The following is a 20,473-nucleotide window of genomic DNA, read 5'->3' as shown; positions in this document are numbered from 1 at the left end:
CAGTAACTTCACTGTAAGCCTTTGTTCATTGCTCATCTCGAGGTAATGCTAGTCCTCATTTGCAAATGATTCAGGAGGGAGACAGGTTTTCTAGCTGTATAAATCACAGTTTGTGTTGTTGCTCATGCAAGCCTCATTCAAAGATGGAGTTGGGCGATGTTGCTTATCCCATGGATAACAATGTGCTGTGCATCTGGGACCTGGCAGCACGGCTCACCCCCACAAACCGGTCCAATTAAAGCAGGCATTCAGCAGTCAGAAGAATGTTTAACTGTGCCTGTCTGCTGAGATTAGAATTTGATTGGTTTATTTGGTTTCATTACATTGCACCATTGCTTATTCCTTCTGGGTCAGATGCCTTAACAAAAAAGTTAAAAGTATGGTTTTACAACGCTCCTCAACATTCTGTCTATTTTCACAGACAAGTGATTATATAAAAAGCTCCTGACTACACTAACAAAGAATACCATGCTAGAGCAGACACTTTCAAATTCCAACATTGGCAACAGACTCTTTCATCATTGCCTGCCAGTTGATTTTTGTGGCTTCCTTCTCTGATCACAATTCAACATCCATCCAGGAGAATATCCATTCATATGACAGCGGGAGTGAGCCCACCCTTGTTACGCCACACTTGAATTTTTTGGGGCATCCGTCTTTTAATTTCTTTTATAAATCTATTTTCCAAACTGCTCAGAGATGTTATTACACACATCTGGAGCAGGTGTGCTGGTCCAAGGGTAGGGACACGACCACTGTGCCATTCTGTCCTGTAATGAGAATGAGGTGAAACTTATGCCCACCTCCAAAAGGAAGTCCTGACTTGGAGCTGCTGTTCAGATATTAACAGCTCTGCTCACTGGCAGCGCCAACTAGAAGTGGTGGGCACCTCTGGTTCTGCAGATAGGACAAGATGAAGTCTAGCAATGCTTGTGGACATTAAAGTGAGTTAGGGACTTTGCTGGGGCCAGGATGACAGGACCCAGTGTATGCATGAGAGTGTGTTGAAAGCTTCAAGAAGGAAACATCTTTACTCTTACAAGTGGCTGGTCATTGCAAACTTTTGGGGGAGGTGAGAGCAAAGATGCCAGGCTGTATGTTGGGTGCTGGCCTTGCCCCGCTGTCTATTATAGATAGCTTGAAGCAATCTGTTCTAACATAACGTTGAACCAGACAAGACTTGAAGCTGGGCTTTCTGGTCCCTAAGGCAGGGACACTACAACTGTGTTACAAAAGCCCTCCAATATCTGTAAGAAAGTTAAAGCCACCTTTCATAAGCTCATTGGGCTACTCTCTCATTAGACAGAAGATTGGTTTCGCCTGAGGGTCATCACACCTCAGACAGGGAGGAGAAGTTGAGAAAGTGAGCCCGTCATGGTAACCTCAGTTGGTGTGGGAATTGAACCGATATCACTCTGCATCACAAACCAGCCATCCAGCCAATTGAGCTAACTGGGGCTATATATAATTGCAGAGCAGTGACAGGGTGGGGCTTTTCATGGGTGCTTACAGCACACTTTAGGGGCTTCAGTTAGGTAACCCACCAGAAAGCCCATTCTCCCATAAAAGTGTGGAAGGCGTTGCTGGACCAATGGCACATCGCCACAGTTTACACCTCAAACTTGTGGGTGGCTTGTAGAATTCAACCCATTATTTTTGGCTTAAGAATTTGGCAAAAAGAACTGCAGAATTTTTCCAGTGTTTTTTCTTTACAAAAAGTTATTTTGCCTAAGGATCTATTTCAAATGTGTCTAATGCTTTTCTGAGAAAAGAAAAGATGAATTCGAACTGCTTGTTATAAAAATCTCATATCAATCTGTGCTTAACTTTCTGAGAAAATAAAAGATGAATCCTAACCACTTGCCATAATCATCTAAGACTTGGCATCTCATATCAATCCTAATGAGGTAATCGTGGTACTGCTTTGGATGACTGCCATCAAATTTAAGTTCATTTCTTGCACTGTGTTTCCTCAATTCTTGTTTCAGTTATTTAATAAGAATCAGCAATATGTAATAAATGGAAAACTGGCTCGGTCCTACATTCTCACCACTTGCAACACCCTTAAAGCAATTTGGGTTGCAAATGAGACAAGACATCAAAATAAAGATGGCAGCACGACATATGGGACAAGAGGAGAAAATATGACATCAAAAGAGAAAATGCTGGCAATTTGTGACAAAACAAACAGGCCGTCTCTAGGTTTTTGTCCAAGTTTCGAACGAATTAGATTTACATGATGCTTAACATTGAGTAAAAATAGAAATTATCACTAATGTAAACTACTTTACCTGAAGACTTTAAGCAAGAAGTGATTTGTCTCAGTACCTCACACCCACTCCCATTAGGAAAGCTCTAGTGTGGGTCATACAACTCCTAGTGTGGACGCAGGCCACACTGACCCTCCAAAGGGCATCCCATCCCATCCCATAACTCTGCATTTACCATGGTTAATCCACCTAGCGCACATCCTTGGACAGTGTTGGCAATTTAGCATGGCCAATCCACCTAAACTGCACACCTTTGGACTGTGGGAGGAAACTGGAGCACCTGGAGGAAACCCATGTAGACACTAGGGAGAATGTACAAACTGCAAAGGGGGAGACAAACCCAGATCCCTGGCACTGTGAGGCAGCAGTGCTAGCCACTGAGCTACCATGCTGCCCTTGCCACTGAACTGCGTCATTCAGACTATTTGGTCAGCTATTCTTTCAGAGGGAATTGGCAAGAAACAAAGACAAAGTGGTTTTGTAGGCTTGTAATCAGGTCAGTGTTGGACAACAGAAACCACATCGATCAACACTAAACCACCAGTTTAGTAATTTCATTAGCAATTTCATTGCTCACCTAGAAATTCTAACCAGTTGCAAGCTTGGCCCCAGACAACTCAGCACAAACGTGATGATGCAACATTTCTTACCCCTGAAGGGGACAACAATCAGCAGTGGACTAAATCTGCCTGATATAAAGGAGACTAGATCATTTTTTTAGTGTACTTTGGTTTCTTAGTAACACATCTTAAATTCATTCACAGGCATATACTTCATTAGCATTTATTATCAATCTGTAATGTCATATGAACATGGAATGTCAAGCATTGCCAACATGTGGTTGGGTAGATAGCTGCCACCAAGCATTTTTTTGGACTGGTCTAAAGTCATTTTGATTCGAAATGGGAGAGGACAATCCATGAGGGGATCAAACTAGAAGAGTCTCTTGTCTCAAACAAGATGTTCCTGGCAAATTAGAACACTGGTCTGATTTTTATACTTTTCTAGCTAAGTGCAAGTTGTATAGAGGTATTTTGAGGGGCTCTCGTTGTGAAGCCCAGCAAGATTTCTCACCAGATCCTCTCAAACATGGCTCATTTATAACCTACCCTACCCAGTTAGTATAACTTCTGTCAGATTTTACCCCATTTTACCAGGTGCATTATATTGCACTTCCTAGATATTGACCAAAGTCCAGAATTTCTGGCACCCACACCATAATTACAAGCCACTGTGCACGCGGATGAGCACTGGCATTCCAAAGCTGTCCTGCTCGTTGACAGGCAGAATCTGAACAAGTCAGGGAAGGGGAGGATGGTGCCACACTTCTCTAACAGGGCCTTGGAGGTCCTAATGGTACAAAGGAGGGAGATCCTCTTCATGGAGGAGTCCATGCCCCCCCAGATCCAGGTCAAATGTGGTCACTGCAGTTGGAGGAATGGCCAACAGTGCCATAAGGTCTCTGCTCTCACTCCTCTGTCTGCAACCCCACACCCAGCTCCCAGTCAGGCTCCTGCTCTGCCACTCTCACTGTTTAATGCAACATCTTCCCTCACTTGCTGTCACCACCAGCCCCTGCCACCAACCTCCCACACCATCCTGCATGCCCTCTGCACTGTCTACCCACTGCCTCGGGACATTTCACCAGCTTTCCCCTCCTCTTGCACCAGCACTAACAGCCAGGCCACCCATTGTCAGCTCACTCTGTTCCTCTCCATCTCTCATCCCAGGGGAAGACAACCCACCACAGGGCAGGAAGGGTGGAGGGGTGCTCAACATTGATCTCCTTAGCCGTCAGGAGGAGAGAATCCTGGCCCCTGCTTCCCTGGGGGATGTTGAGATATCCATGTCTCTTCATTCTTCATTCCGTCAGTCTCTGCCGTCAGTCTCATTCATCATGCACCATCCCTAACCACTGGCTGGAATGCCTTCTCCCTCTTTTGCAATGCAGGCACCACTGGAACCTCCACCACCTCCGCAGTGAAATGGCTGGCTCGGCCAGAAACCACCTCCCCAGCGTCGGAAGGCAGGAGGTCTCAGACCAAGAGGAAGCATCCTCTTAGGTCTCAGTTTGACAACCTTCCTCAGTGTCCATAACTCCACCAATTTTTGTGTCATCTGCAAACTTACTAATCAGACATTTTCATCCAGATCATTTAGACATATTTCAAACAACTCAGGTCCCAACCTTGAACCTTGTGGAAAACCACTAGTCGCAGACATTCAGTCAGAAACCACCCCTTCACAACCCCCTTCTGTCTTCTATGCCTGAGCCAATTTTGTATCCAATTTACCAACTCACTTTAAAGCTATGTCCCCCAGTAACTGAAATTTCCATTCTGGGAAAAAAAAAATTCCAACTGTCCACGCCTCTCAATTTTATATCAGCAAACTTGCTTTTCACCAGCACCTTATGGATCAGCATTCTCGATAAACTGGCAAAACGGATACACCAGAAATCCCACAGGTTTATTGCAATCTCTACAATGTCCGTGTAGTCAGTGGAGGGTGCAAGTGAGAAGGCTCTTTGTTGTTAAGTTTTATTTAAGGCCAAAGTTACATAATTTTTAATTGATTTATGCTGTAAATGAAGCAAAGCAGGGATTTACACATCACTGTTACATGTTTCTATGACTTAGTGTGTGTTTTACATTGATTATGTAGACCTCTATTAACTGGAATATTTGTTCAATTGGCGCACTCCTAGTCCATAGGTGCCGGATAATGAAATTCTGTAGTTTTGTTAGGTTGCCACTTGCATGACATCAACAGAATGGGTAGTGCCAATACAACATGAGTATTAACGCCTTCAGATTCAGTTAGAATCACACTGAAAAATTATCAAAGATAGGAAGCCAGAAACTAATAAATGCATTTTGTTATGGACATTTCATAATTTTTATTTCAACCAGAAAACAAACTGACAAAAGGTGGTATGAAACCAGCAGCTGAAACATCATTAGCAAAACACAAATAAAATTGATGCATGGAATGGAGAGATGACAGAATTAGTTTGTCAGGTCAAGGGGATCCTTCGGTTGTATTTATCACTTTCTATGCAGGCAATGAACAAGTTATACCTCACTGAACTTTTCAAGGGGTTTTACCATGAGACTTGTAGCATAAAAATGCAAGTTTACACCAAATCTCTGATTTCAATTGATTCCCAGCTGTCAGCACATCAACAGTGCACCCTTGCGGTAGCAGACCAGCAGAGGCAGTGAGCTCTGAAGTTTCACTTGGAACTGCACATGTGGACAGCAGAAGTTGCTGTCGGTGTCATAGTGGAATTATAGTAGGCAGCTTCACCATCAAATCTGAGATTATATCAATGACTACCCTTTGTACATTCCAAAATAACACACCTCTATATTCCTTCCATGTCCGGTTTAGATATCTCTTCAACTAAACACCAAAATATATCATCTAGTCATTTATTCATTGTTTGTGGGAACTTGCTATGCACATGCTCTGCCATGTTTCCCCATTGTTCAAATCTAACCTGTTTCATTACACTTTCCACACACACCAACAGCATGCAAATAGCATACCACCTGATGTAAAAATATCTGGAATTGAAAGCTCGCCTCCGTGATAGTGGCCATGAAACTATGATTGATTATTGGAAATATCCATCTAGTCCAACCGTGACCCCTTTAAGGGAGGAAATCTGCCACCCTCACCCAAACATATGACTCCAAACCCACAACAATGGCACCCATACTCGATGAAAAATTATACTTGAAACAAAAAAATTTGCACTGCTCCCCCTAAAAAAAGATTTAACTCTCCTGCATCTTGGGTGCTTAATTATTCGCTACTTACTTCCTAAAATTATCAAAAGTTGAATCCTTTCCAGAAACCTTGTCAGCATATAGTAGCAAAATATCCATTACAAAGAAAATATTGTGCCAATGAATTCCCAACACTTGCAGTTTACCACCAGCTGTTATTATTTTAACAGCTTACAGAACCCACACTGAATCGATTCAGTTGACCTTTGAGACCATTCAAACTGGATCACTGTGACGTTCACTGGATCACCCAAGTCCGTAACTAGAATAGATCAGCGTAGATTGAATCATTAAACAGTGAAGCTCCTTCCATCAGTTAGAGACAGGGCTTGCTTATTCAGGTAGGTTGCCTGTACCAGCCCTTCTCTGGGTACAGGCATATGAACCGTGGAGATATTCAGGAACCGGGAAATTATATGGGTCCTATCCCACACTCTATTCCCAGATGCTCGCTTAAGAGATCTTCCCATAAAGCAATTTCCACGTTAGGAGAAAACCAAAAGGGGGTCTAGAGCCTTGGAAGGACAGCAGCTCCCCAGCAGCAAATGGAGGTGATCTCTAGAGGGTACCTCAATTTCAGGTAAAATTCGAAGTAGGTCTCAATGTTTAAAAAAAAATGCACTGTCGCCATAGTTTCCAGGCTAGCCCCCATGGAAGGGAACCCCTTTAGAGTGTGGCCTGCCAGCAAGGCAGTGGTTTGTTGACTTTAGTACCATCCCCCTCCCCTATTAAGCAGCCCATCAGCAAACCACCTCTAGGGTTTCACCCTCAGCACATAACCTAACTGCCTCAGGAATATCCCAGTGATATCGCCAGTCTGCCCACAAGTTGGTGCTCAATCCTGCAAATTGCAAATCCCTTGCTGCTGAATGGGCAAGCTTTACTGTCGGTGTTCCACCACCAGGAGGGTCAAGAAGAGGCAACACATTGGGTTACTGACCCCAACATCCTGCTGGTCCTGTCTTCAAACCTGCCTCTGCACCACCAGGAAGATTCCACAGATTTGTTTTTGAGGGGTGAGGGGATTGGAGGTCTCCCCTCCACATCTGGGATTCAGAAATGGCTGGCTGACAGAAGGTTGTAGATGGAAAGTAGAAGAGAATGGTTGTAGATTCTGCCTGGAGGTCAGTGTTGAGTGGGGTCCCACAGGGCTCTGTTCTTGGATGAGGAGGTTGAGGGGTGGGTTAGTAAATTTGCAGATGACACTAATGTTGGAGGTGGCATCGATAGTATAGAGGGCTACTACAGGCTGCAGCATGACATAGACAGGATGCAGAGCTGGGCTGAGAAATGGTAGATGGAGTTCAACCTGGATAAATTCGAAGTGATGCATTTTGGAAGGTCGAACTTGTATGCTGAATATAGGATTAAAGACAGGATTCTTGGTAGTGTGGAGGGACAGAGGGATCTGGGTGTGCAAGTACATAGATCCCTCAAAGTTACTACCCAAGTGGATAGGGTTGTTAAGAAAGCATATGGTGCTTCGGCTTTCATTAACGGGGGATCGAGTTTAAGAGCTACAAGGTTTTGCTGCAGCTCTACAAGTCCCTTGTGAGACCACACTTGGAATATTGTGTTCAGTTCTGGTCACCCTAGTATAGGAAAGATACAGAAGCGTTGCGGAGGATGCAAAGAAGGTTTACCAGGATGCTGCCTGGATTGGAGGGCTTGCCTTATGAAGAAAGGTTGAATAAGCTCGGACTTTTCTCTCTGGAGAAAAGCAGGAGGAGAGGAGACCTGATCAAGATTACAAAATAATGAGAGGAATAGATAGAGTCAATAGCCAGAGACTTTTCCCCAGGGCAGGACTGACTGGTATGAGGAGTCATAGTTTGAAGATATTAGGAGGAAGGTATAAAGAAGACGTCAGAAGTAGGTTCTTTACGCAGAGAGTGGTGAATGCATGGAACGTGTTGCCAGTTGAGGTGGTGGAAGCGAAGTCATTGGGGACATTTAAGTGACTGCTGGACATACACATGGACAGCAGTGAGTCGAGGGGTGCGTAGGTTAAGTTACTATATTTGACATTAGGATTAAATATTGGCATAACATCATGGGCCAAAGGGCCTGTCCTCTGCTGTACTTTCCTATGTTCTATTACAAATGACAATAACACCTAGAAAATGTTGGGAATAATATAACACCCTTTGACTGTGATGGGTGTGGCCATCACTATATTACCCAGGTCAAGTAGGACAATGGATCCATTTAATGTAACAATCAATCAATGACCATGGCATGCACAGGGCCATACTGGGCATTGTATGCACCTTGCTTTAAGAAGGACAAACAGTGGAATTGTTTCAAGCAGAGAATAGAGAAATTAATTAATTTAGTAACAGAAGACTAAACAAACCACAAAATGATTCTCATAAACAGATGTGGAGTTGGAGCATACTGCAAGCACCAAAACATATATGAAAACAACCCACTGGATTTGAACCTAAAATATGGGTCATGCATAGCTTCACAGTTAGTTGCTGATTCTTCTTATCAGGTGTCCTGGTATCTAAGCACAATGTTGACATTGCCAAAAGGACCCTCAAATCTGATGTACTGAAAGCCAGTTGAGAAATAGAAGTGACGCAGTTTAAAGAACAATGCATTTATAGTAGGAAATAAGTTCTTACGAAAAACCCATTGAAGTTTCTTAAGTCACAGGAAACACACATATGATTGATTATATACGCCTGTTGTGGCAGCTGTTTGACATTAACAACACATCATTCACTGTACTTCATCGCTGTTTCAAAAAACTGGAATTCCCTGTAGCAGTCATTGGAATTTTATCACTGCAGGGACGAATCCATTGTCACCTTCTCAGAGCACGCAAAGCAGCCCAATAAATGTGATCTTCCATGTACTGCTCTCAACCTAGAACATGCAGTAAACCCTACATTGAACAAAAGGTTTTCTGCTGAGGTCTGCATTTTTAAAACTGAATTTTGTTTTTGCCGAGCTGTCTTAGCATTGCTATTTCACACTAATGAAATAATCCTGGCGAGACAGTCTCATGGTGACACTTTCATCTAGATATTTATAGCAACTGCGACACTGCTCCTGCCACTAGACACATAAATAATCTTCACCCTAATATTGCTGTAGTGGAATTTTTGCTCTTGTTCAGGGAGCTGCAGCAATAAAATAACTGAAGTGTTCAGTCCGCACGTTGAGCCAATGGTAATGTCAGAAAACCATTTGCAATGCTTCAGAACAAATCGCCAAAACACACTTCTCAGAAATTGTGAGAATTGTTAAAAAGATAGTAGCACTATAAATCTATTTCCTTCGGTCCAATGGTAATCATAAACCTTGGCTGAAAATGTGTTGCTGGAAAGGTGCAGCAAGTCAGGCAGCATCCAAGGAGCAGGAGAATTGATGTTTCGGGCATGAGCCCTTCTTCAGGAATGAGGAGAGTGTGCCAAACAGGCTAAGATGAAAGGTAGGGAGGAGGGACTTGGGGGAGGGGCATTGGAAATGACGAGATGACCTGGGTGTGCAGTGAGAGAGGGACTCACTGAAATCCTTGTAGAGGGAGGAATCTCCTCATTTCCAACGCCCCTCCCACAAGTCCCTCCTCCCTACCTTTTATCTTAGCCTGCTTGGCATACTCTCCTCATTCCTGAAGAAAGGCTCATGCCCGAAACGTCGATTCTCCTGGTCCTTGGATGCTGCCTGACCTGCTGCGCCTCTCCAGCAACACATTTTCAGCTCTGATCTCCAGCATCTGCAGTCCTCACTTTCTCCTAATCATAAACCTTGTCCAAAAATATATTGGTGATCTATTGGATTTCGTTTTATAATGTTAGTCAAATCCAGTATTGCTAAAATAAATTGGATTGGTCCACACCTAATGGGCTTCCTGATATTTTACTTCAGTAGTGGTATTCATCTGTGGTGAAGTTGTATTGCAATTTTTTAAAAATGGCATTGCCAACAGTCCAACTTAATGCAACAAGCAAGTATACATTGTTGCCTGACAGCAACATCAATCATACTCTGAATATCTGGTTATATATGACAAAAGGAACTAAAGCAGTACCACCGGTATAGACACCAAGTCAGTGATTTGAGGCAAGAGCTACAAATGGTCCAGGGGCAGATGAGGAAAGAAAGCAGAAAGAAAACTAAAAACATTCTGCATTGAAGGGGACAGAGAAAGGAGAGAATGATTTGTTTGAATTGCACTTGCCATCAGCAAGTCAGAAGTACCATTCAACTTTATATCAGGTATTCAGACTTGTCTACGATTACAACAGAAAAAAAAACGTGACTCATAGAATCAAGTTCCTGCATCAATTCCAAACTATTTGCAAAATTTTGTCAGAAAATTGTGATTTCAGGTGGTCTGTGATTAGAGTTGCTGCTTCGATTAACATTATGTCACCAAGGTAATGTATACATGATTCTAGAACAAGCTTTAGAAAGAGAAACTGGTGAGAAAACTGGTAAGGAAATTATATGAAACCCATTCCACCTCATCACAGTTTAAAAAAAAGCAGCTTAACAAACCACATAGTTACACTTCCCTCAAAATGCAGCAATTCAACCACAAACCAATCAATACACAATATGTTTTCTGTACATGCACTTCCATTTGATCTGTTTGCTAAATCAGATATAGTCTGAAGTTAGACCAGTCTGCTTTGATTTTTTTTTGGCAGGTCTGCAAACATCAACCAGCTCCAGTTTACAGGGAGAGTAGGATTCCAGTCATTCCATTTACTGTGTCTTGCTCTCTGCATTGAGGTGTAAGGCACGAAAGGCAAGGAGTGTGTACATGTCGAGAAGGTGAGGTAGGTCATTGATGTGACTGCATAAAATATCTTTTTGTGGTTGCCCAGTAATGTAACCTATCTAGATTAGGAACATGAGAACCCTGTCATTCACGTCTGTAACACTCCAGTCAGTAACCAAATCTTAAACTAATTCCCCTGACAAGCTCCTTCACGGCCAGATTTAGTTCAAACTCCCACCACATTCAACTTCAATACACCTTTCACAGGGAACTCTGTCAAAGATATTTTTTCTCGATCTAAGTACAGTATATATGGATTACAACTTTCCACTAGGCATGCTACTTCCTCAAAGACCTTGGGGAGTTTCAACCTGTGGGAGTTTTCCGTTCTAAACCAGGTTGACTGATATTGATTAGATTATTTCAATTTAGATACTCAAATTTGCTCATGATGTTCTGTTTCATTATTTTCCAAGTAGGAACAGATGCCCAAACCAGATTTGGCCCTTTAGTGGAATTAGAACTACTTAAATTTATTTTGCCTTAATCTAATGACTCATTGGCTCTGATTTAATATTGCTTAGAATTCTGTTACATTTTTTTCCTTTGAATTTAAATTGATTTAATTGGATTTCCCATTCTACATGTTACAGTTAAACTTAAATCTCACCAGACCGTAGATTATAACTATAAGACATTTGCTTTCTATACACTTATATGAAGAAAATATCATGGCATTCTGTAAATAACTCCGAACTATTCCCACATTTGAGCCCCCAACCCTTGCTATGTTAAACAGATGTGCATTACCCAAACCATAATATTCAAACCTCTGCAAATGATGAATTGGAGGTTAATTGCAGAGTTTAAACCCTGTAATTTGAAGCGGAATGCTTTCATGATTGAGAACTGAAAAATGTGCTGCTGGAAAAGCGCAGCAGGTCAAGCAGCATCCAAGGAGCAGGAGAATCGACGTTTCGGGCATAAGCCCTTCTTTCCTGAAGAAGGGCTTAGTTCCGAAATGTTGATTCTCCTGCTCCTTGGATGCTGCTTGACCTGCTGTGCTTTTCCAGCAACACATTTTCAGCTCTGATCTCCAGCATCTGCAGTCCACACTTTCTCCAAAATGTGCAAAGAGTTAACTTAGGGGGAAGAAAGGATCATGAAATAGGAAATTTGATTCTTATCAATCGTGGTACGTGCTGGTGATATTAAAGAGACAGGAAGAATTTTATGTTTCATGACTGCATGGTTTCTTCGAAACATTTGCCATATTGTTCAAATATACTAAGCTTAAACAACATCTTGGGTAAATTGTTCACAAATGCGAAACAATATCTAAGAAATCTGTGACTTGGATTGCAAAGGAGAAGAGAGAAGGGTTTTTGCATGTCGCGAATATCATTGACTGTTCTGAAAATCAGCGAAAGCTTTTGTTGTATGGGCAAATCAAAGTACTCTCTGGACAAACTACAGAACAGAGGAATTTCTCAATGATGAAATGAGTACATTTGCAATTAAGCTGGAGACTTACCTTTGTAAAAGAGAAGGTGAGTGGATAGGACTAATGATTATTTAGTTATGACTCAAGTTTAACTTGCTGTGCTCAACTTTGCAAATGCCTATGTCATTCTAGGGTTACTGGCAGATGTCTTGATGCAGATTATCCAAACTGTCCTTTGGAGATTGACTGCAGTCTCAGGAGAGACAGAGTAATCTTTTGGATAGTTCAAATGACTGCTGAAACTTATCAGACGTAGTTCATGCAGTTTATAAAGCTGTCTCACACTGCCAGCCACGTTGTTGCCTTGTGATAGCTTGATGACATTTATCAGTGTGTATGTAATTAATTTTATTGGATGTTTCTGTGTAGATAAATGATTCATTGGTGATATTTGCACAACAGCAATACATTCTAAAGTAAGAAACAAAATTGCAGTAAAACCCAGATTATTATTGGCTAGGTACTTTATCCTGAATGAAAAAAATGTATAATATCTGAACATTTAGACTGAAAACAGATTTTTTTGATATTTTATGCAGACATAAAAGTCAACCAACGTATCTGTACATTATCCAACATTGATGTGTGCACTTTGGAATGTTCATAAACTCAGAGCCCTGAATCCTCTGATCCACAGAGAATTGGAAAAGTTAGCTGACTATTCCAGCATCTGGCTGCTTTGGTTCTAGTGAAAAAGAGTCAGAAACCATTACAATCGATAAGGGCTGATCCATACCATGTAATTTAAATTCTAAATGATATTAAATTAAATTTGCCTGCTTGTTTGATCTTCCAATAACGGCAAGCATACGGCTAACCCCAATCATTCATTCAATCATAAACAGTCCAAGGAAATTCTACTTAAAACAATTTTACAGGTAATTTTTCACTTAGACAGTGAAGGTTGTGTGTAACATTTTTTTTCTCTGGATCTCTCCTGGGCTAGCTACTACTCTGTGAGCAAGCAAAATTACATCTTTCCGAAACATCTGTTATTCATTGGGTTTGAATAAAACAGTCTGTATTATAAAACTAAAATGACATTTTCCAATCAAATTTACATAACAAAATGAGAAAATCTTGTCATTATCCTTGTAATTTGGAAGTTCTGTTGCGGATATACCATAAGGATCAGAGCCAAACCATACAGGAAAGAAATTAGGAAACATTTCTTTGTATAAAGGATGGTATAAGTGTGGAATTCCTTCCCACAAAAAGCAGTAGATACCAGATCAATTAATGAGGTCAATAGCTGCAAATGAAGTATATGTCGGGCTACGGAGCCAAAACGGGTGTAAGGCATTTGGAAACAGATCAGGCATGATCTCAGTACATGGCAGCAGAGATTAGGGAGGCTTAATGGATTACTCCCATCTCTATATCTAGAGAGGACAATTAGTAATGGTGCTCTGTAACTCTATATCAGTCAGAGTCTCTTTTGGAAATGATGGGCACTATTTGACATGAGCAACAATGAGTGTCTGGGGTACAAAGCAACACGAGGGGGGTAATTGTCTAACAGATCAGATCAGTAATGCAGACAAAAGCTGTCACAGATTGAACAAAGGAAGTTAGGTGCAGCGAGGGGAACTTAAACTAACCTAGAAGTCCAGGTGGGGATCATAATGGATTTAAGATCCTGAAAATGAGGAAGGCAGCTGCCATCTCTTTGGGCCTCAGCGTGAGAACTTACCTCTCATCCGAACAACACCTACATGCAGGAGTCTCAGTTTTACCCAAGTAGGAATTCATGTCTCCGATAGATTCAAGTAATTTCCCCATGAATGATGTGAAACTGAAATGTTTGTCAACAGCTGATACCTCTCTCCTGATTTTCCAATTCCACAGTGCAACTCCTGAATCCAAGAAACTTTGCGAAATTCTGGCTAATTCCTAAAAATTTCCTTACTTCCTGTCATAGCCCGAGATAGAAATGGTCATAGTTATGGAGACTTGTTTGTCGTGCAGGGATCCAGTCAGAATCACTGCCTAAGACCAGGTCTTCATGAGAGAGTCATGTGAACACTTCCTCACGTAGGTTAAATCAACCAGGAGTTCAGGAGTAACAGCAATTCCAGTCAGGGTAACGTGTGGATGGAGGAGCCCAGAGGTGAGGTGACCTCAATATCCTGGAGCTCAAGAAGCAGCTAGACCCCAACCAATAAAACCCAACTCTTTGGGCACCTGAGCCCTACAGCAGTTTCTGCAAGGCAGTGCACCATATGAACATGAGAAAAATAGTAATCAGAAAGGCTGAGGAAACCTTGATTTTATATAAGGGGGATTGGAATACCAGCCTGTGGACATTGTGCTTTAATCAGAACCATTGAGGAAACTATGTTTCATTCCCGATACAGTCAGTTCTTCCGTAACGCGATGGTTGAGTTCTTGTGCAACCCCACATTATAGAAAAATCGCTCTTTAGGAACAGCGGTTAAAGTGTTGGCACTGTAATCACGTAACAGCCAACACACGTTTTAAAAATTTGCGCTGTGGAAACAGTGTCCCCAATTTGTCAATCATGTTACAGCAAATTTGCGTTGATGAAACAAATAGGGTGGTTATGATAGGGGATTTTAACTTTCCAAACACACACTGGGACTGCCATACTGTTAAGGGTTTAGATGGGGAGGAATTTTTTAAGTGTGTACAAGACAATTTTCTGATTCAGTATGTGGATCTATGTGGAAGGTGCAAAACTTGACCTACTCTTGGGAAATAAGGCAGGGCAGGTGACTGAGGTGTCAGTGGGGCAGCACTTTGGGGCCAGCGACCATAATTCTATTAGATTTAAAATAGTGATGGAAAAGGATAGACCAGATCTAAAAGTTGAAGTTCTAAATTGGAGAAAGGCCAATTTTGACAGCATTAGGCAAGAACTTTTGAAAGCTGATTGGGAGCAGATGTTCTCAGGTAAAGGGATGATTGGAAAATGGGAAGCCTTCAGAAATGAGATAACGAGAATCCAGAAAAAGTATATTCCTGTCAGGGTGAAAGGGAAGGCTGGTAGGTATAGGGAATGCTGATGACTAAAGAAATTGAGGGTTGGTTAAGAAAAAGAAGGAAGCATATGTCAGGTATAGACAGGATAGATCGAGTGAATCCTTAGAAGAGCATAAAGGAAGTAGGAGTATCCTTAAGAGGGAAGTCAGGAGGGCAAAACGGGGACATGAGATAGCTTTGGCAAATAGAATTAAGGAGAATCCAAAGGGTTTTTACAAATATATTAAAGGATAAAAGGGTAACTCGGGAGAGAATAGGGGACCTCAAAGATCAGAGCTGAAAATGTGTTGCTGGAAAAATGCAGCAGGTCAGGCAGCATCCAAGGAGCAGGAGAATCGACATTTCGGGCATAAGCCCTTCTTCAGGATTCCTGAAGAAGGGCTTATGCCCGAAATGTCGATTCTCCTGCTCCTTGGATGCTGCCTGACCTGCTGCGCTTTTCCAGCAACATATTTTCAGCTCTGATCTCCAGCATCTGCAGTCCTCACTTTCTCCTCCCACCTCAAAGATCAGCAAGGCGGTCTTTATGTGGAGCTGCAGAAAATGGGGGAGATACTAAATGAGTATTTTGCATCAGTATTTACTGTGAAAAAGGATATGCAATATATAGACTGTAAGGAAATAGATGGTGACATCTTGCAAAATGTCCATATTACAAAGTGCTGGATGTCTTGAAATGGGTAAAAGTGGATGAATCCCCAGGACCTGATCAGGTGTACCCTAGGAGTCTGTGGGAAGCTAGAGAAGTGATTGCTGGGCCTCTTGCTGAGATATTTGTATCATTGATAGTCACAGATGAGGTGCCAGAAGTTAGCTAACGCGGTGCCACTGTTTAAGAACGGTGGTAATGACAAGCCAGGGAACTATAGACCAGTGAGCCTGACCTCGGTGGTGGGCAAGTTGTTGGAGGGAATCCTGAGGGTCAGGATGTGTGTGTATTTGGAAAGGCAAGGACTGATTAGGGATAGTCAACATGGCTTTGTGCGTGGGAAATCACGTCCCACAAACTTGATTGAGTTTTTTGAGGAAGTAACAAAGAGGATTGATGAGGGCAGAGCAGTAGATGTGATCTATATGGACTTCAGTAAGGCATTCGATTAGCAAGGTTAGATCTCATGGAATACAGGTAGAACTAGCCATTTGGATACAGAACTAGCTCAAAGGTAGAAGACAAAGGGTGGTGGTGGAGGGTTGCTGTTCAGACTGGAGGCATGTGACCAGTGGAGTGCCACAAGGATCAGTGCTGGGTCCTCTACGTTTTGTCATTTATATAGATGATTTGGATGCGAGCATAAGAGGTACAGTTAGTAAGTTTGCAGATGACACCAAAATTGGAGGTGTAATGGACAGTGAAGAGGGTTACATCAGATTACAACAGGATTTGGACTAGATGAGACAATGGGCTGAGAAGTGGCAGATGGCGTTTAATTCAGATAAATGCTGCATTTTGGGAAAGCAAATCTTAGCAGGACTTATACACTTAATGGTAAGGTCCTAGGGAGTGTTGCTGAACAAAGAGACCATGGAGTGCAGGTTCATAGCTCCTTGAAAGTGGAGCTGTAGGGGGTAGTACTCCCACAGTGCTGCTTGGAAGGTAGATAGGATATTGAAGCAGGCGTTTGGTATGCTTTCCTTTATTGGTCAGAGTATTGAGTACGGGAGTTGGGAGGTCATGTTGCGGCTATACAGGACACTGGTTAGGCCACTGTTGGAATATTGCATGCAATTCTGGTCTCCTTCCAATCGGAAAGATGTTGTGAAAATTGAAAAGGTTCAGAAAAGATTTACAAGGATGTTGCCAGGGTTGGAGGATTTGAGCTATAGGGAGAGGCTGAACAGGCTGCAGCGCAGTTTTCCTTGGAGCGTCAAAGGCTGATGGGAGACCTTATAGAGGTTTACAAAATTATGAGGGGCACGGATAGACTAAATAGGCAAAGTCTTTTCCCTGGGGTCGGGGTGTCCAGAACAAGAGGGCATAAGTTTAGGGTGAGAGGGGAAAGATATAAAAGAGACCTATGGGCAACGTTTTCACACAGAGCGTGGTACATGTATGGAATGAGCTGCCAGAGGAAGTGATGGAGGCTGGTACAATTACAACCTTTAAGAGATATGTGGATGGGTATATGAATAGAAAGGGTTTGGAGGGATATGGGCCCGGTGCTGGCAGGTTGGACTAGCTTGCATTGGGATATCTGGTTGGCATGGACAGGTTGGACCAAAGGGTCTGTTTCCATGCTGTACATCTCTATGACTTTATGTATTCTAACAGAACGACCTGTAAACTGAAGGATTTATCGGTATACAGCACAAATTCATATAAGTATACCAAATCTTGAAGAGTCAGATTATGTGGTTACATACCAAGATCCAAGTCTTAACGTGATGAACAACTTTGTAAGGGTAATGAAAGAGAGTCGATTTCCTCTTCATTCATTCATAGGATTTGATTATCACAGACTTGGATAGCGTTTATTGCCCATTTCCAATTGCCCTCAAAGAGCGTTAGTGAGGTTTCCTCTGAAACTGCTACAAGCTGTAGGGGGTAGTACTCCCACAGTGTTGCTTGGAAAGCAATTCAAAAAGTTCAAAGATTTTGACTCAGTGACAGTGAAGGACAGCGGCATAGTTAGGATTGTTTGGGGCTGGGAGAGGAACTGGCAGCTGGTTGTAGGACCATGCATCTGCTGCCCTTGTCCTTCTAGGCAGTAGAAATCAGAGTTTTGGAAATGCTAAGGAGCTTTGGTTAGTTGTTGTATTACATCTTAAAGATAGGGGACATTGCTTAGATGGTGCGTTGGTCATGGGGGGAGCAAATATTAAGGGTGTTAGACAAGATGCCAATCAAAAAGCCTTTTGGTTCTGGATTACGTTGAGCTTCCTGACTAAAGCTGCACCAGACTCTTTGACAATAATGGACAAGCTTCGAGAAGTTAGGAGGTACTTTATTTGTCACAGAGTTCCCAGTCTCTGACCTGCTCTTGTAGCCATAGTGCTTATACAACTGGTTCAGGTCAGTTTCTGGTGAAGATTAAATCCCAGGATGTTAATAGTGGGGATTTCAGCAATGGTAATACCATTGAATTTTAAGACATGGTGGTTCGATTCTCTCTTGTTGGAGATGGCACTTGTGTGGATGAACATCAATTGTCACTAAACAGCCTGAACCAACCAAAGGGGCAAATTCTTTACAGAGCTGGTATTAGGACAAACAATAGGCATTTTCCCCCGATGTAAAGGATTGTAGAACTCAACTCCAAATGATTGTGAATGTCAGATTTACTGAAATTGGTAAAACAATGATCGAGAGATTTTTATTAGGTAGGGGGAACTGGAGCGAAGGTAGAAACAGATTTGAATTATAGATTGGTCAACATCTAAACGAATATGACAGCAGATTTGAAGAGCTGAATCTCCTGTCCCAATCTGTCTATGACCCAATGAACGCAATGATGAATTCTGCTCCTAACATTAAGATTTGTTGTCAGCCTAATTGCAGCTTGTTAAAATGCAATGTTTTTAAACTAGCTGGGCAGCTAACTAATTAAATAAGACAAGGTGGAACCAACGTACATTTCTATTGGTGTCTGTCATGACCTCATGATGTCCCAAACTACTTTACAACCAATTAAATCCATTTGAAGTTGTGCTGTTGTCGTCTTGCTGCCTTTACTGTTTGCGTACATTGAGATTTGGGAATTATCAGGTTTCTATTTAAATGTCAGCATGATTTCCTTCAATGTTCTTCCAACTTCACTTACTATAAAAATTATTGGTTATGTGTTCAAGTTATATCTTCACTCTAATTATTGTTGTTCCACAGTAATGATGGAGTTCATGGCTCGATTATAATTAGGAGCCCAAACTCTTCATTGGGAGGTAGAGACAAGCAGCTCAGAAACCTACTGTAGCTGCACTTCATAAAGTTATTTTCAGTCATGCCAAGTTCTGAACCCATCAACACCAAAATTAAAAGGGGATTTATGAACAGATCAAAACAAAACACAATTTGCATCCCCTCCTGACCCACCCACAAAATCAGTCTGGAAGTTTGCAATCAGCTGTCTGTGGGAGAATAGCTGCCTTTAAGATTTGAATTATCATTGGAAGAAAAACAAAATCAGCAAGTTGTCTTTTTTTCGGGAATACTGCAACCAGTTTAATGATCCACAGTAATCTGGAGAAATACTGATACACAGCTGCAAGAAATTAACTTTCAAGTTCTGGATTGATTAGAAGGTAGCACACCGCAACTTCATTTCAGGCTATGAGCTGTGCACTTAGAGCACTGACAACTCTTTTGTACACTGTTTGCCAGAACTAAATCCATAGAAACCATTGCTCAATAGTAGGTTAACCCCACACACCCCAATTCTTAGGGGAATAAAAATAGATTATATTCAGGGTAATTAACATCTGATAAACTCTCAGATGTAATGGCTTTGCACAATTTCTTGTACCTCACATTTTGGGTGGAACTTAATTTCCTCTCCCCAGGTGTTTGGAAGGGTACAAGCGGGTCCAGGGTGGGGGCACTGCTGGCTTCCAGGAGCCAGATGAGTTTTTACAACAATTGGTGATAGTTCCATTACTGATGGTTAGTTTTCAGTATTAATTACGTTTAGATTTCCACCGGTCACCATGGTGGGATTTTGAACCCTTGTCTCCACAGCATTAGTCCGGACCTCTGGATTATTGTTTCAATGAAAATCACAACGACATTGCCATCTTCCCCAAAGTGTGTGCTGTGGTTACCCACCATGGCCTTTTCCACGCTTTAACACAAAACCTCAGTTATCTGGCTCCATCTTGACCATAAATCACAGTCACCACTGACCACATTCTAGGTCAGAGTCATACAACATGGAAACAGACACTTAGGTCCAACTAATCCATGCCAACAATGTTCTCCAACTAAAGTAGCCCCACCTGCTTGCGTTTGGCTCATATCCCTCCAAACCTTTCTTATTCATGTACTTATCCAAATGTCTTTTAAACATTGTAAGTGGACCTGCATCCAACACTTGCTGTCAACATATTAAAAGAATTTATAAACTTTGCTTCACAATAGTTTGTGCCGGGGAAATGTGCTCTTGAAGCATCCTGTGCATAAACAGTAGTTTTTCTAATGACTTCCCTTTATTTCTATTTGTTACTATTTCAAATG

General features: G+C 41.9%; 1 protein-coding gene across 5 annotated transcripts in view; it reads right to left on the bottom strand.

The window, feature by feature from the left end:
* Nucleotides 1-20,473, bottom strand: part of LOC132825862 (ras-specific guanine nucleotide-releasing factor RalGPS1-like) — a 781,992-nt gene that overhangs the window by 566,941 nt on the left and 194,578 nt on the right. The window lies entirely within an intron of this gene.

This window comes from Hemiscyllium ocellatum, chromosome 21 (genome assembly GCF_020745735.1).
Source record: "Hemiscyllium ocellatum isolate sHemOce1 chromosome 21, sHemOce1.pat.X.cur, whole genome shotgun sequence".
In the NCBI taxonomy this organism is placed as follows: domain Eukaryota; kingdom Metazoa; phylum Chordata; class Chondrichthyes; order Orectolobiformes; family Hemiscylliidae; genus Hemiscyllium; species Hemiscyllium ocellatum.
Note: the sequence above shows the minus strand (reverse complement) of the source record. Positions and strands in the feature narration are given on the sequence as shown.